Raw genomic sequence first — 17,318 nt, 5'->3', positions numbered from 1 at the left:
ATTAGGTTATTGGAACAATAAAGTAGAACTCTAATCAAATCATGCTAATTTAATTAGCAAGGTTCTAAAGCAACTTCAAATGGTCCACAATTAATATATACTAGTAAACAAATCATGGCCAATACAAATATCAAGTTAAAATCTTAAGTAAGCTAATGGGACCACAAAATAGATTTTAATTAATTCTTTTGATTAAAATCTCTAGATTTTCAAAATTAACCAAATGCTCTCAATTTAACATATCTTAGAGAACATGCCAAGGACTAATGTAATAACACATTACAAGCTTATTTCATGCAATTTATGACCATGTGAATTAAACTTTCACTAAAGTTAAATATAAATTAAAAGTTGCAATTCTCATGCAATTAATCCCAATTTAATATATATGAACAACTAAACCTAAGCTTAATTTTCTAGCATGCCACAATACAATTCCAAGTTGTATATCACCATGAGGATTAAATCTTAAACATGGAATTTAATCAAATAAAAGGTTTTAAAACCTAACCGAATATTCTAAATTAAATATATGTGAAGCTATATGGCATGTAAATCAAGAATATCAAGTCAGAATTTAAATAGAGTGAATAGTGCACTTGGGGCAAATTAATTAATCAAATTAAGTAATAATTACTAATTTTCAAAACACCTCTAATTACTTTCAAATTCAACTATGTTGAAGAGCATACTAAGGCCTAATTTAATATGCTAACACATATTGATTTCAAGCTAGTTACAGCCATGTGAATTAATCTTTCACCTAAGACAAATATTAAATAAAATCTTTAATACTTATTCAAATGTTCCAATTTTAATACACGACAATGAGCATATCAAGGGGCAATATAAAATCATGCTACATGTTTAAACCAAGTCATGAGCAACCGGGAAAATTAGATCCCGTACAAGAAAAATAAATAATAAAATCTCTAGATTTTATATTTAATCATGCAAACAAGTAGTATAAGCATCACAAGCATGATATATAACAAGAATTTAAACCTAGAACATCCCCTACCTCAATTTGAGATGAAAATCTCAAAAGCCATCAAAATGGAACGGCTCCGAATCCGACGAAACTACTAGGTTTTGTCGGGGACAACGCCGTGAACATAACCCCCATCAAAGCCCAATCAAAATCATAACTTGACCTCAAAAACAAACTCAAGAAATGGTCAAAACTGAATTCTAATAAGGGGAAAGATAGAGCACGGCAAGGGGAACAACAAACGTTAAGGCCGAAGACTTTCCATCAAGGAAAAGTGAACCAAAAGGGGAGAGAGAAGATGGAAGCACCCCTTGGGCTACCATGGAAGCTCTAGGTCGTGTATGAAGAGGGGAGAAGTTGAAAAATGAAATATCTCACCCCCGTTTTATAGAAATTTCAAAAAGTGCCCCGAACGGGCTTTATCGGGTCCGAAAAAGTAAAATTTGAGCAGATGTGCTTAAATGGAAAAACTTTGTGAATAAAAAAGATTCAAAATAATAAAATATAAACAACGGAAGAAACAGGATTGAAAATTGAGTCCCGAGCACAAAGTTAGGCCTAAAACAAGTTTGGCGCAAACCGGGGCCAGAAACCCTGAAACTGGAAAATATAGACCAGGAGGAAATTCCAAGAGTACACAACTCGACGAAATGTGAAAATGAATCCTGTATGAGGATCCAAGCTCAAAACAAGACATTTTGCAATAACTTTCATTAATTGCACATTGGCCCTCCAAAAAGTGAAAACTGCACTTATGGCCCAGAATGAAAATATCTTCATAAAATATTTTCTTAAAAACCCCTGAAATAAAATATCTTCAAAAGATATTTACGAAAAACACTCCAAGAAAAGAAAATAATTTCAAAGAACTTTGAATCCATGCCTCTATGGATACCGAGAGCAACCGGAGTACTTTCTTGTAAAAGTAAAGATATGTATTTCGAAGAAACCACTCAAGATGAAGGCACGTGAAGTCAAAAATCAACTTCGAGCATGAGAAGTGAGGTTTTGCCAACAATGTGACAAATGGGAAAAAGGCAGAATAGGGAAAAGGACGAAATAGCGCATAGTGTCCAAAAATAAAAAATGCGAAAATGACTCAGTCCTCAAAGGAAGTTGTCAATTCACATGAAAGAGTCTCAGAAACCAATTCTGAGCACTCGAGATGACACTAAGCGATACGAAACAGAGCTCAGAAAAGAAAATTAAACGAAAAAAATTCATTCGTAAAATTTTAAGAAAAATGAAAGGAAGGCAAATGACCGGGTTGTTACAGATCAGCTGACCGAAACCCCATCGTCAGCCAGCTGAACCCCTATCGTCAGCCGGCCGAATGACATTTTTCTTAAAATGGCTATTAGAATTGGGCCTTGAGGCTCGTCAGCCGACTGATGGCACTTATTAGCCAACCGACACATCTGCTGCAGCAGAAAAAGCTGCTGCAATAAGTGTGTGAGGTGCTTGGTCCGTCTCTATGACTTTACATGCATTCTACATGATCCGAACAAGTTTGAAAAACATTCTCTAGCCTCATTCAAGCATCTAAAACATGCCAAAACAAGGAGGAACTTCAAATGACACCCCTATGCATGAATTTTTCATAAAAATTCATAAAATCGCCCAAAAATAGGTCAAAAGTTGAAACATAAGAGTTTTGTGAAATGTGGACATGTACGCAAACGTAAAAAGACATTTAAGACGTGTCCCAATGGTCTGCGGCCTCAAAATGTCCCCAATGCAAAATATGACCTCTCAACGGCCAAAAATGCCTTAAAATGCAATAAATGAAACCAAAATATGAAGCCTAAAACAAAATGGTGTTTGGCCCTTGGCCACACCTTGTACATGATATTTTGAGACCCTATGAAAAAAAAAAAGAATGGAATTCCCACACCCGATGTAAATATGGTGATACAATAACTTGACATTTTTCATTATTTCCATAATAATCCTTGAAAGTTAAATTGCATAGAATACATATTTGATGCCATTGGCTTATGGCCTCAACTCATACTTGTCAAATATATTGAAAAGAGTACTTATGTACATATTACATACATGGAATGAAAGAATACAAGTTTTGACGTATAAGACTACAAAATGATATTTCATGCTAACATTTGCATGAAATGGAAGCTTGAGAGTTACAAATCATCCAAGGAGCAATAAGCATCGCGAATCAAGTTTTCATACTTGAAAAATGTCCCCAGTAACTTCGGGGTGAGTAACATAAAGCTACTCGTAGGAAATGAGCATGCATCGACGTAACTTTTTACAAGGTTTCACATTAACATGAATCAACTGGGACTCGTGCTACCTAACGTCTATGTCATAAATGAGACTCAGGGATCATCCTAAGCTACTCATGCAATTGAAATGAACAACGACATACAAGTATACATACTCATGTACACAAAACCGTATTAAAACATGATACACGACATACAAGCATACATGTTCAAGTACCCTAAATCATGTTAAACAAGGAAAGCAATATCTAAAATACATACACAAGTATTCGATATATATATATAGAGTACTTATAAATCAAGTATACAAACACAAGTATACTAAGCTAAACAAAATACGCATAAGACAAGTATACACGGCACGAGTATACGAAATGAAATTTAAAGTTACGGAGCAAGTATACAAGTTCAAGTATACTAAATAGGATTCAAATACCCAAAGTAAGTATCAATTCTCAAGCTACAAGTAATCCATCATTAATAACTTGAAATTAAATGCGAAATCAAATAATGAAAAGACTAGGACATGCGGTCACTAGACCAAGTAATTATTTTCGGGTAATTACGACCCACAAGGTACCATCTAGTGCGCACTTATGACTTAGAAGACTTTTGTCTCCGTACTAGAGCAAAACATTAGCCATCATTTAATTTATGTCCTCACAAGCTTTCCAAAACCAATAAGTTCAAAACTTATACAAAATCAAATGCAAGTTACCACATTCCATGCACAAGTAAGGTTGAGTCCACGCAAACCATGTCCTAGAATTCAAGTCTAAATAGCATATGACATGTCATATCCTCAATATGCAATTTATACATAAAGTAAGAATATTTTACAACAATTGAGCCACATTACCATCCTAAGCCACAAGTACTAAATAAGCTTCAATTTAGCAACAAGCTTTCAAGGTAAACAATTATAATATTCTAACAAGTTATCTACCTATACAAGATATGCTTAAATAAGTTATGCAAGTCAAAGATATTCTATATCATGCTAAGTCCAATTACCATTTCAAGATGCTCTAAGTACTAATTCTACATCTAATTTGTAATATGCTCACAAGGTAATTAATTTCACTACATTTCAAGGGATTTTCAACCTAACATGAAAAGTCTCTAAATTTTAAATCAATCCTAAATAGACTCAAATTAATATATGTTAAAGGACATGACATAGTCTTCACATATATTATACCCAAAATTCATTTAAGTGACTACAACACTTAAAATAAAAGTAATTAAACAAATTAATTAATTTTCTTTAGACTTTTAAACAACTCCAAATATCCTCAATTTAACATATGTTAAAGAACTCACCAAGGTCTACTTTGATATCACATTACAAGTTGATTTCATACTTGATACAACTATGTGAATTAAACTTTCTTAAAAGATAAATATTAAATAAAATTTGCAATTCTTATTCAAATGCTCCCAATTTAATATATGTTGATAAACATACCAAGGCCTAGTTTACGATCATGCCATAATTTAATTCTAAGGTGCCTACCATTATGAGAATTAAATTTCAAATATAGAAAATAATTAAATTAAATTCTAGATCTTGAATAAAGGCATGCTCACAAGTTGTATATGCTTATAAAATAATTAATACAACATTAATATAAACTTAAGACACCCTCTACCTCAATTTGAGATGAAAATCTCAAAAACCACCAAAATGAAACCGTTCCGAATTCGACAATACTTCGGGGTTTTGTCGGGGACAACATGATGAACATGAACCCTAAAGAATCCCATCAAAATCACAACTTGACTTCAGACCCGAACTAAAAAAATGGCCAAAATAGGATTCCAATTGGTTGGAATCGAAGCCCTCGTCAAGTCGAATAATAAAGCTTAAGGCACTAGGGTATTTATCACGAGGGAAGGGCTTCAAAAGAGGAGAAGAAGCATGGCAGCCCTTTGGGCTGCTAGGGCCGGCCGTGGGAGAGAGACAAGAGCTTTTAAAAAATTTGTCTATCACCTCATATTTATAGAATTTCAAAAAGTGCCCCGAATGGGCTTCGTCGGGTCTGAAAAAGTGAAATTTGAGTAGACACGCTCAAATGGAAAAACTCTGTAAATGAAAAAGAACCGAAGTGAGAAAATATGAACAATGGAAGAAACGGTGTTAAAAATAGATTCTCGAGCAGAAAGATATTCCCCAAACAAATTTAGCGGCAACCGGGGCCAAAAACCCTGAGACTGGAGAAAAATAACCAGAAGGAATTTCTAAGAGTACACGACTCGATGAAAAGTGAAAATAAATCCCGTACGAGGATCCATGCTCAAATCAAGGCATTTAGCAATAACTTTCATTAATTGCACAATGGCCCTTCCAATAAGTGATAACTGCACTAATGACCCAGAATGAAAATATCTTCCAAAAATGTTTTCTTAAAAACTCCTAAAATAAAATATCTTCAAAAGATATTTACGAAAAACACTCTAAGAAAAGAAATATTTTTTGAAAAACTATGCATCCATGCCCCTATGGACACCGGGAGCAACCAGAGTACTTTACTGCAAAAGTAAAGATACGTATTTCGTAAAAACCACTTAGAATGAAGATACGTGAAGTAAAAAAGCAACTCCAAACACAGAAAGGTTTTGCCAATAAAGGAACAAATGGGGAAAAGACAAAATAGGGAAAATGACGAAAAGTGAATAATGTTAAAAAAAGAAAAATGTGGAAATGACGCGGTCCTTTAAGGAAGTTGTCAATCTAAAGGAAAGAGTCTCAGAAACCATTTTTGAGCACTCAAGATGACACTAAGTGACGAGAAACCAAACTCAGAAAAGAAATTTCAACAAAAAAAAAATTCATCCGTAAAATTCTGAGGAAAAAAGGAAAGGAAGGAAATGATCGGGTCATTACAACCTACCCTCATTAAAGAGTTTGTCCCCGAAATCAAGAACATTCCCAAAAGAACCCAAAGAAGGACCGTACACAAGGTCACACCAAGGAACAGATTATAAACTACCCAAAGACAACTCCAAAGGTCTCAAGATCATCGAAAGGACACGAAACCATGAACCACGAGACATCTCTCCAATGAATTGACATACTAACCCAATGTTAACCACCCTAATGGGGACCAAGGCAATAAGACATCGAAACAAAGAACACAACCAGAAGCGATATGGCAACACGAATAGTGACTAGAACCCGCCCACAACGTACCCAAGGTGCGGTAGCATCGACAGCATTAAGTGCCCGCCCACACTCGCATTACTAGCTAGGTAATGCAAAGTAGCATCGACGATAACTAGCACTCGCCTACACACAACCTGTACGGTAGCATGACAGCATAAAGCCCTAATTCGTCACCTGCCCCCAACAAGCTCACCCGTGAAACCTATCGATACAAATGACATCAATGTCAAATGCCCATTACCAAAAACACCACGAGAACTAGGCATTCTGTGAGAGTTGCGATATGGTCTAAAATGGCCGGCCGGACCATTCTGGCCAATCCAAAACTTTGACAACAATGTCATAGGCACTGCTACGCTTAAGGCTTTAAATCCTCAATACTAGAAAAACTGACAATCCCAAGTCTCAAAACACCATAGTGAACCACTAGTCACGAATCCAGAGCCTGACAAGTCTATACCCTCAAGCCAATGGATCGGACTTTACAAAATTAAACAACATCACAATTGTCCTAGTCACAATGACTCCAACAAGACAATGAACCCAAAATCCTGCACGTCATCCTAAAGGTGACCTATTATAAGGCTACGCCTAGGAATCGAGACATCAGATCAAGCTCACATACAATCCCGACAACCAAGGTCATACAACCCCCAACACAGTACGGAATGATAAAAAGGAATGAATTAATAAGGCAATTAGTCATGAAACACCTAGATATATATATAAGCATACATTAACAAGTATACTAAGAAATATTGAAACAGAAACGCAATATATGTATATGTACAAATATATATTCACAAGTATACTAAGCCGTACTAAATCTATGGTAGACAAGTACACAGGTTCAAGTATACTAAACCAAAACGAACTGAAATAAACAACGTGCAAGCATACTAGGTACATGTATACTAAACGTAAACAAAAATCCATGCACCAAATAACTAAACACATAGTACAAGGGCAATCAAATATGCTACCTATCACATAAGGGTTAAGCATCAGAGACACGCTACACATCACCTATGACGCTAGAATGACAAACAGATATAGTAAATGAAAAACACCTTATCTATATCATCACATAGCTACCAAATAGTCACATCCCCTAACATGTTTCTAAGGCATGCTCAAAACAACAAGGCATATAAACAAGTAGGAATGACTATGTAAAGAATAATCCTACAAAATCGGAAGTAAGATTAGATGAAATGCCTTTCAAAAGGACAAACTTACCGAAAGTGAACCCCAAAAACCCGGATGAGTCCAATCCCTCACTGCGAGGAAATGAATCATCTTCTAGAATGAACACTAAGGTTCCCGAAACAAAGAGTCTACAAGTCTTTCCCAAGGCCCAAACACAAGGTGAAATGCTAACGCCACACAAAATAAACAATGATATAATGGATAGTCCCAATACTAACCATTACAAGACACCAACAAGAGAACTCAACTCAAGATGCCTACGAGTTCGATGAAAACTCTATAGAATTCCATCGGAATCCAAACACAAAACCCCAAGTCTTCCATGACAAGGGAGAGTAATTAATTGCACCAATGCAATTAATTACACGAAAACACTCACACCCCAACCTTAGCTCGTAAGAGCTGTCCAAGACAAGACAAGAAGATATCTTACGTTAATGCACCTATTAAATCCTTAACCATCACTCTAAGAAGGAAAAGACACAAGAACCCCGCCATTGAGGCTCACGAAGATAAAACTCCCAATCCCTAAGGAGGGACCTAAGTCAATCCGACTCATCGTCTAATAACGCTAGAAACAAGACCCTAATGACGTCATCACATCAAAGTCACCGCAAAACTCCAAGAGACAATGCCCTAGTATCTATCTCAACCAACCAAGCTAGGATAACCCACAATGCCTAAACAAGATATAAAATAAGCAGTTAACACGTAACAAGCAATGGACTACGTACTCACACAAGTAGTAAAGGGTCATAGAAGGTATGTCAATGTATGCATTATACAATCATGATAAGAATAACAAGTACATGCAATACACTAAAGTAGACAAGCATAACCAACATGCTAAGCAGACAAGCGTAAATCAATATGGTAAAACAGACAAGCACATACAATGTACTAAGGTCGACAAGCATATACAATATGCTAAGGGAGGCAAGCACATATAATAAACTAAAGCAACAACCATATATATTATGCTGAGACAGTTAAAGTAAACTTCTAAACATACGTCCACATAAGCACGTAAACATGTGATCACATTCAACACGTTATCAAGAAGTAATTAAAAACATAGAGCATGGCAACATAAGCATGATATGCACCCAAAACCCGTTATCCTAAGTTTTTCGAACGTAAGAGCTCTGATACCACCTGTGACGACCCTGGATTTTTCAACCTAGTGTGTATCTTGTGATGAACCAAAAGATGAACCGATAACGGATCCGAAATGTAGAAACAAAAGAAGCGAAATGGCCTCAAGAGATGTACGTCACCCCTAAGGCACCAAGATGACTCCCCATGAAGCCACAAAACTCAAATGAGCCAAGCAATGAAGCAAGAATGCTAAACCCGAAAAGAAATGAACTAAGGGCAAAATGGTCATTTCACACTGAAATGGGTGCCACTGTGCACACCATTGGAAAGACAACAAAAAATGAACGAAGTTAGACTTAAGAATTACCTGATTCTGAGTCCGAACAGAAAAGATATGAAATTAAAACAAAGTGGCCTTCTCCATTTAAGAGTTACCGCAAACCTATCTCACTAAAACTAGAATAACTCACACTATAGATGGAGTTTTGATGAGTGGTTGGTACCATTTGAAAGCGAACTACAAGCTCTTGAATTTAGACTCAAGAACAACTAGATTCGGATTAGAAATAAAGAAGATTTGACCCTCTGAAGTTGATGCAAACAAGCTGCCCAAGAAAATTGAAATGGAGATGCTCCAGGGAGGATCGGTCGACCGACGGCAAGGATCAGCCGATCGAAACCCCATCGTTAGTCGGCTGAACCCCTATCATCAGCCGGTTGAAATGCCATTTTTCTTAAAATGGCTACTGGAATTGGGCCTTGAGGCTCGTCAGCCGACTGATGTCCTTTATTAGCCGACCGACACATCTGTTGCTGCAAAAAAAGTTGTTGCAATGTGTGTGTGAGGTGCATGGTCCATCTCTATGACTTTACATGCATTTTACATGATCCGAACAAGTTTGAAAATATTCTCTAGCCTCATTCAAGCATCTAAAACATGCCAAAACAAGGTGGAACTTCAAATGACACCCTCATCCATGAATTTTTCATAAAAATTCATAAAATCGCCCAAAAATAGTTCAAATGTTGAAAATTAAGAGTTTTGTGAAATGTGGACATGCACGTAAACATAAAAAGATATTTAAGACGCATCCCAATGGTCCGCGGCCTCAAAATGTCCCCAATGCAAAATATGACCCCTCAACGGCCAAAAATGCCTTAAAATGCAATAAATGAAACCAAAATGTGAAGCCTAGAACAAAATGGTGTTTGGCCCTTGGCGCACCTCATGCATGATTAATGAGACCCTATGAAAGAAAAAGAATGAAATTCCCACACCCTATGCAAATATGGTGAAGCAATAACTTGACATTTTCCATTATTTCCATAATAAACCTTGAAAGTTAAATTGCATAGAATACATATTTGATGCCATTAGCCTATGGCCTCAACTCATACATGTCAAATACATTAAAAAGAGTGTACTTATGTACACATTACATATATGGAACCAAAGAATACAAGTTTTGACGTATAAGGCTACAAAATGATATTTCATACTAACATTTGCATGAAATGGAAGCTTGAAAGCTACAAGTCATCTAAGGAGCAATAAGCATCGCGAACCAAGTCTTCATGCCTGAAAAATGTCCCCAGTAACTTCGGGTGAGTAAAATAATGCTACTCGTAGGAAATGAGCATGCATCAACCTAACTTTTTACAAGGTTTCACATTAACATAAAACAATTAAAAAGGATCACATTAACATGAAGTAATTAAAAAGGATCATGCTACCTAACGTCTATGTCATAAGTGAGACTTAGGGATTATCCTAAACTACTCATGCAATTGAAATGAACAATGACATACAAGTATACATGCTCAAGTACACAAAACCGTATTAAAACATGATACACGACATACAAGCATACATGTTCAAGTACTCTAAATCATGTTAAACAAGAAAAGCAATATCCAACATACATACACAAGTATTCGATATATATATAGAGTACTTATAAATCAAGTATACAAACACAAGTATACTAAGCTAAACAAAATACGCATAAGATAAGTCTACACGGCACAAGTATACTAAATGAAATTTAAAGTCACGGAGCAAGTATACAAGTTCAAGTATACTAAATAGGATTCAAATAACCAAAGTAAGCATCAATTCTCAAGCTACAAGTAATCCATGATTAACAACTTGAAATTAAATGCGAAATGAAATAGTGGAAAGACTAGGACATGCGGTTGCTAGACCAAGCAAGTATTTTTGGGTAATTAAGACTCACAAGGTACCACCTAGTGCGCACTTATGACTTAGAAGACTCTTGTCTCCGTACTAGAGCCAAACCATAGCCATCACTTAATTAATGTCCTCACAAGTTTTCCAAAACTAATAAATTCAAAACTTATACAAAATCAAATGTAAGTTACCACATTCCATGCACAAGTAAGGTTGAGTCCACACAAACCATGTCCTAGAATTCAAGTCAAATAGCATATGACATGGCATATCCTCAATATGCAATTTATACACAAAGCAAGAATATTTTACAACAATTGAGGCACATTACCATCATAAGCCACAAGTACTAAATAAGCTTCAATTTAGTAACAAGCTTTCAAGGTAAACAATTATAATATTCTAACAAGTTATATACCTACACAAGATATGCTTAAATAAGTTATGCATGTCAATTATATTCTATATCATGCTAAGTCCAATTACTATTTCAGAAGGCCCCAAGCACTAATTCTACATCTAATTAGTAATATGCTCACACGGTAATTAATTTCACTACATTTCAAGGGATTTTCAACCTAACATGAAAAGTCTCTAAATTTTAAATCAACCCCAAATAGACTCAAATTAATATATGTTAAAGGACATGACATGGTCTTCACATATATTATACCCAAAATCCATTTAAGTGACTACAACACTTAAAATAAAATTAATTAAGCAAATTAATTAATTTTCTCTAGATTTTTAAACAACTCCAAATATCCTCAATTTAACATATGTTAAAGAACTCACCAAGGCTTACTTTAATATCACATTACAAGTTGATTTCATGCTTGATACAATTATGTGAATTAAACTTTCATAAAAGATAAATATTAAATAAAATTTGCAATTCTTATTCAAATGCTCCCAATTTAATATATGTTGATAAGCATATCAAGACCTAGTTTATTATCATGCCACAATTTAATTCTAAGGTGGCTACCATCATGAGAATTAAATCTTAAACATAGAAAATAATTGAATTAAATTATAGATCTTGAACAAAGGCATGCTCACAAGTTGTATATGCTTATAAAACAATCAATACAACATTAATATATACTTAAGACATCCCCTACCTCAATTTGAGATGAAAATCTCAAAAACCACCAAAATGAAACCGCTCCGAATCCGACAATACTTCAGGGTTTTGTCGGGGACAACACGATGAACATGAACCCCAAGGAAGCCCCATCAAAATTACAACTTGACTTTAAACCCGAACTCAATAAATGGCCAAAATGGGATTCCTATCGGTTGGAATCGAAGGCCTCGTCGAGGCGAACAATAAAGCCTAAGGCACTAGGGTATTTATCATGAGGGAAGGGCTTCAAAATAGGAACAGAAGCATGGCAGCCCTTTGGGCTGCTAGGGCCGGCCATGGGAGAGAGACAAGAGCTTTTAAAAAATTTATCTATCACCTCCTATTTATAGAATTTCAAAAAGTGCCCCGAATGAGTCCCACCAGGTCCGAAAAAGTGAAATTTGAGCAGACGCGCTCAAACGAAAAAAATCCGTGAACAAAAAAGAACCGAGGTGAGAAAATATGAACAACGGAAGAAACGGCGTTGAAAACCGAGTCCCGAGCAGAGAGATATGTCCGAACAAGTTCGGCGGCAACCGGGGCTAGAAACCTTGAAACTGGAGAAAAATAACCAGAAGGAATTTCTAAGAGTACACGACTCGACGAAAAGTGAAAATGAATCATGTACGAGGATTCAGGCTCAAAACAAGGCATTTAGTAATAACTTTCATTAATTACAAAATGGCCCATCCAAAAAGTGATAACTGAACTAATGACCCATAATGAAAATATCTTCCAAAAATATTTTCTTAAAAATCCCAAGAAAAGAAAAAGATTCTAAAAAACTATGCATCTATACCCCTATAGACATCGGGAGCAACTATAGTACTTTACTGCAAAAGTAAAGGTACGTATTTCGTGGAAACCACTTAGATTGAAGATACGTGAAGTCAAAAACCAACTCCAAACACAGAAAGTGAGGTTATGCCAACAAAGTGACAAACAGGGAAAAGACAAAATAGGAAAAATGACGAAAAGTGAATAGTGTCGAAAAATGAAAAATGTGAAAATGACGCGGTCCTTTAAGGAAGTTGTCAATCCAAAGGAAAGAGTCTCAGAAACCATTTTTGAGCACTCAAGATGACATTAAGTGACGAGAAACCGAACTCGGAAAAGAAATTTCAATGAAAAAAAATTCATTTGAAAAATTCTGAGGAAAAAAGGAAAGGAAGGAAATGACCGAGTCATTACAGGCTTGTTACCCGTCTGATGGAAATCTCGGGAGTTCCTATACTCCCAAATGAGGCTACTGTGACAATATTCACTCAGTGGAACAATGTCTTTGGCCATATGCCTATGACAAGGAAGAGTGAATGGGGGGTTGACAATGAGATCTCAGAGGATCGCCGGCGCATGGATGCCGAGGCACGGGGTGTGCCATATGTGTTATGTGTTCCACCTTATCCACCTCCACCTACTATTCTTTCTGCCGACCGTACTGATGCAGCGTGGTGGAGGAGAATGAGGATGAGGACGATGATGATGTGGCTACAGAGGATGAGATGGATCTCTTCGATAGCCCGGCCCCACCATGGAGGAGGCCAGTTCCTGCAGCCCAGCCTAAGAGTTCTTCTAAGGTTGAGATTAGAGAACTTCAGGCCAGGGTGGTCGAGTTGCAGGATGGACAGACAGTGCTGCGGTAGATATTGACTGCGCAGTAGAGCATATTAGAGGTGTTATTGTACCGCACTCCGTCCGCTCCATCCACTTCTATGGATACTCCTCTACCTCAGATATATTAGCTGTCTAGGGCTTTTCTATATTTTCTTTTAGATGTATTTATTTCTTTATGCTGTATATCTGCCCTAAGTCTGTTATTTTGAAAGTATTGTACTGATAATTATCATTTATATAGATGTTTTTTGCCTATACTATATTTGTGTTCCTATTTGCACTTCATGTGCTATTTGTCTATTCTTACTCCATATACTTGATAATCTGATGTGTGTTGGAGTTTGTTGATTTTGCCAGATACTGTAGATCAAGTTTGGGGGAAATTTCTCCATTTACCCTTCTGCGATTCATGTTGGTTTCTCTTTGCTGGTCCGCTAGTATGGTAATATCTTTTTAACTTTCTTTTGTTCTCACATTGAGGACACTGTGCACAATAAGTTTGGGGGTAAGGTACAATTAAGAAATTTAAATGTTTGCTCACACAATGATATGATTTGAGTTTGAGTCTATTGATTGTCGTATACTCTGTTGCAGTCTGATATTGGTTAGAAATGATTTATATGCTAAAAAATTGTAAAAAGGGATTCTTGAAATTTTTTGAAATCAGTTGGTGGCCTATGGTCCACTCTGTTAGAATGATCCTTGTTTAATGAAATTAATCTCTGAGATGCTACACTTTGCACATATTCACACTTGCTTGAATTCTGTGGGGTAAAAAGTAGAAATCTTATTTTGTTTTGAGTTAGGCTGAAATAAACAGGTGGATTTGATAATTTTGATAACCAAGGCATAAAAAAATGAAAGAAAAAAAAAAAAGTAGAAATCAGTGGTATATATGTAATGAAAAGAAAAAAATTCTTCACCAATGTGAAAGAAAGAAAGAAAAGAAATGAAGTGAAAAAAAAGTAGAAATGGATTAAGTTTAGGTTTGTACCTAGATTGCTTGAGCAATTAAGTCCTTAGGGGTGTGTTTTGACACTTAATGCCTTAAGATCATCTGGTCTGGAAGTCGTTGGCTGAAAGCTTGTTACATAAGGGGTTTAGGTTGCCTAGATTACTTGAACAATTTGGTTCGAAGGGGTGCTTAATCATTTAATGCCCTAAGACCATTTGGTCTGGGAGTCATTGGCTGAAAGTTCGTTACATGGGTGATTTAGAAAGCTTAATAGACCTAAACATTGTACAGTATCCTTTATGAAAACATGCATACCTTAAAAAAAAAAAAAAGAATAAATATAATAAATGCATTGGGAGTTGGAATTTAAAAAGTTTGCCTGTGAATTGAGGAATAACAAGGAATGAATGCAAGTATGGACAGTAAGCCAAACATTTAATTGTAAGATCACTTCAAAAAGTGTTTTAGAGATTAAAATTGTTGAATGAATGATTTGACTGATAGATGGGGGCCATGGTTACCAAATTGAAATTGGAAGTTGAAAGTTTTTTTGTTTACATGATTGGCTATACTTGCTGTATTTGACTGATTAATGAACTGCAGTGATAATATGATTTGAAAACAGGCTTAAATGTGCTTACTGTGTAATTAAGGCACTGCTTTGAGATGTTTGTGGGTACTATTACTGGAAACCTCACGAGACTACAACTCATCCATTAGGGGTAACCTAGGGGTTTAAAGGATTGTTGCATAAGCTAAATGCAACCGTGATTCCCACGAAAGCGGCTTTTTAGTTCTGTATTGCTAGGGGACTAGCAATATGTAAGTTTGGGGGTGTGATGAACGCTGAATATTGCATATTCATGCCCCTAAATATACATATGTTAAGGCTTAAAGTGATACTCCTATCCATTATTAGACTGATTTATGTTTAATGTGTGTTTATAGGTACTTTCCCAGAGAAACGGTTAAAACCGGGATTTTATGATGATATCGAAGCTGGCAGAGTCGTTGCTGGTGATCCAGAGCAAGTTGAGAGTTTAAATGGTGAAGTTTGGAAGAATTCAGGATCTAAGGCTCGAGCCCAAGTCTTGAGGCTCGAGCCCTACAAGTCAAAGAAGAAAAGTCAACAAGGCAGTAAAGCTCAAGCCTTGCACCTTAGGGCTCAGGCCCTAACTAAGGGTGCTTGAGCCTAACCCAGGGTGCTCGAGCCTTGACCCTCAAGCTCGAGCACAAGGCATCAGAATTTGAAGAGTTGATTTCCATGGAAGAATCAAGCTCCCAGACTTCATGCCTAACCTCAAGGATCGAGCACCATTACCCAAAGCTCGAGCCTTGAGTACCTAAAGCTCGATCCTGGTACCTAGTGCTCGAGCCCATGAAGCTTGGATCGAGCAATGTTAAAAGAGATGAAGCCCTAAGAATATTGTAAGTGTTGAAGAAAAAGATGCTTCGGAAAATAGTTGAAGAAATTTGACTAAGTATCAAAGTGAAGATCGAGCACCATTCATTGAAGCTCAAGCACCAATCCAAAGAAGCTCGAGCCTTATTCCTAAAGCTCGAGCCTAAACCTTACAGCTCGAGCCCTTGTTCCTAAAGCTTGAGTCTTCCATGACATGTCAGATTTAAGTTACCGGATTGCTTTCTTTACAAGCCGTATCTCATCCCAGATGGGCCAGAAGACCTAAAAGCCCACCAAGCCTTTATTTTCCTCTATAAAAAAAGGTACAGGCCTTGATAGAAGAAGTCCCTTTTTCTCATATTATTTTTAAGGCTGATACTATGGTGGCGGCTTTTAGGGTTTCCACAACCTTAGAAGGTGAAGATCCTGAGAAGAGAAGTGCTGTCCGTGACGATGGAGACAACTCCAACACAGATGATATCTAGTATCGTTATGAGTAGCTAATTCATCTCTTAGGGCACTGATGTAACCTAATCTAGTATTATGGTTTGATTGTTCTAAACTCTGGAATTATTTAATGTATATTATGTTTTTGATTATATGACCATGAGCAATTGAGACAACTCAATTGGATTTAATACTTCAAATAGATTATAAATTATTATTACCTTATTTTAGATATAACTATTTGTACTCTATTCTCAATCTATTCTTACTGGACAGTTTCTGGCGGAGCCCTGCTGGACATAAGAATAGAGGTCATATAATGGTGTTCCAACGTTTTTATAAAAGAATGTTTTCATAGTCTATGTTTAGGAAAGATGGATTATTTGCAAAGTAGTTAAAGTAGGTAGAGTAGGTAGGTGGATAGTCCATGCTAACCGCAGATAGGTTATAGTTAACTTAATTTTATAAAACATCTTTCTTTAAAATCCGAATTGAACGAATGTTATTGAGTTTAATTCATTTAAAACATAATTTGTTAAATCCTCAGAGTTGAAATAGTTAACCATAGTACGACAATTGTGGTGAAGTCAAAGCCCTAAGATCTCTCTCCCTAATCATTTGAGCTTAATTTTAGTTTAATTTCAATTTAATTTTAGTTTTTAATTGTGATAACCAAACAAACAATTCAACCAGTTACCTGTGAATCAATAGAAATTAATTTAAGGCTGAACATAAATTCTCATCTCCCTATGGGTTCGAAACCTTCTCTATAGTGCTATCCTACAAAGATTCGTAGTATTGCGAGTGGTAAAATTTACAGACAATAGATATCAAATAATTAAAGTATTTAATCGAACACAAAATACA

Source organism: Cornus florida, unplaced genomic scaffold, assembly GCF_030987335.1.
Source record: "Cornus florida cultivar Cherokee Brave unplaced genomic scaffold, ASM3098733v1 CherokeeBrave_3.0.0_Hap2_Chr10, whole genome shotgun sequence".
Classification (NCBI taxonomy): Eukaryota; Viridiplantae; Streptophyta; class Magnoliopsida; order Cornales; family Cornaceae; genus Cornus; species Cornus florida.
Note: the sequence above shows the minus strand (reverse complement) of the source record.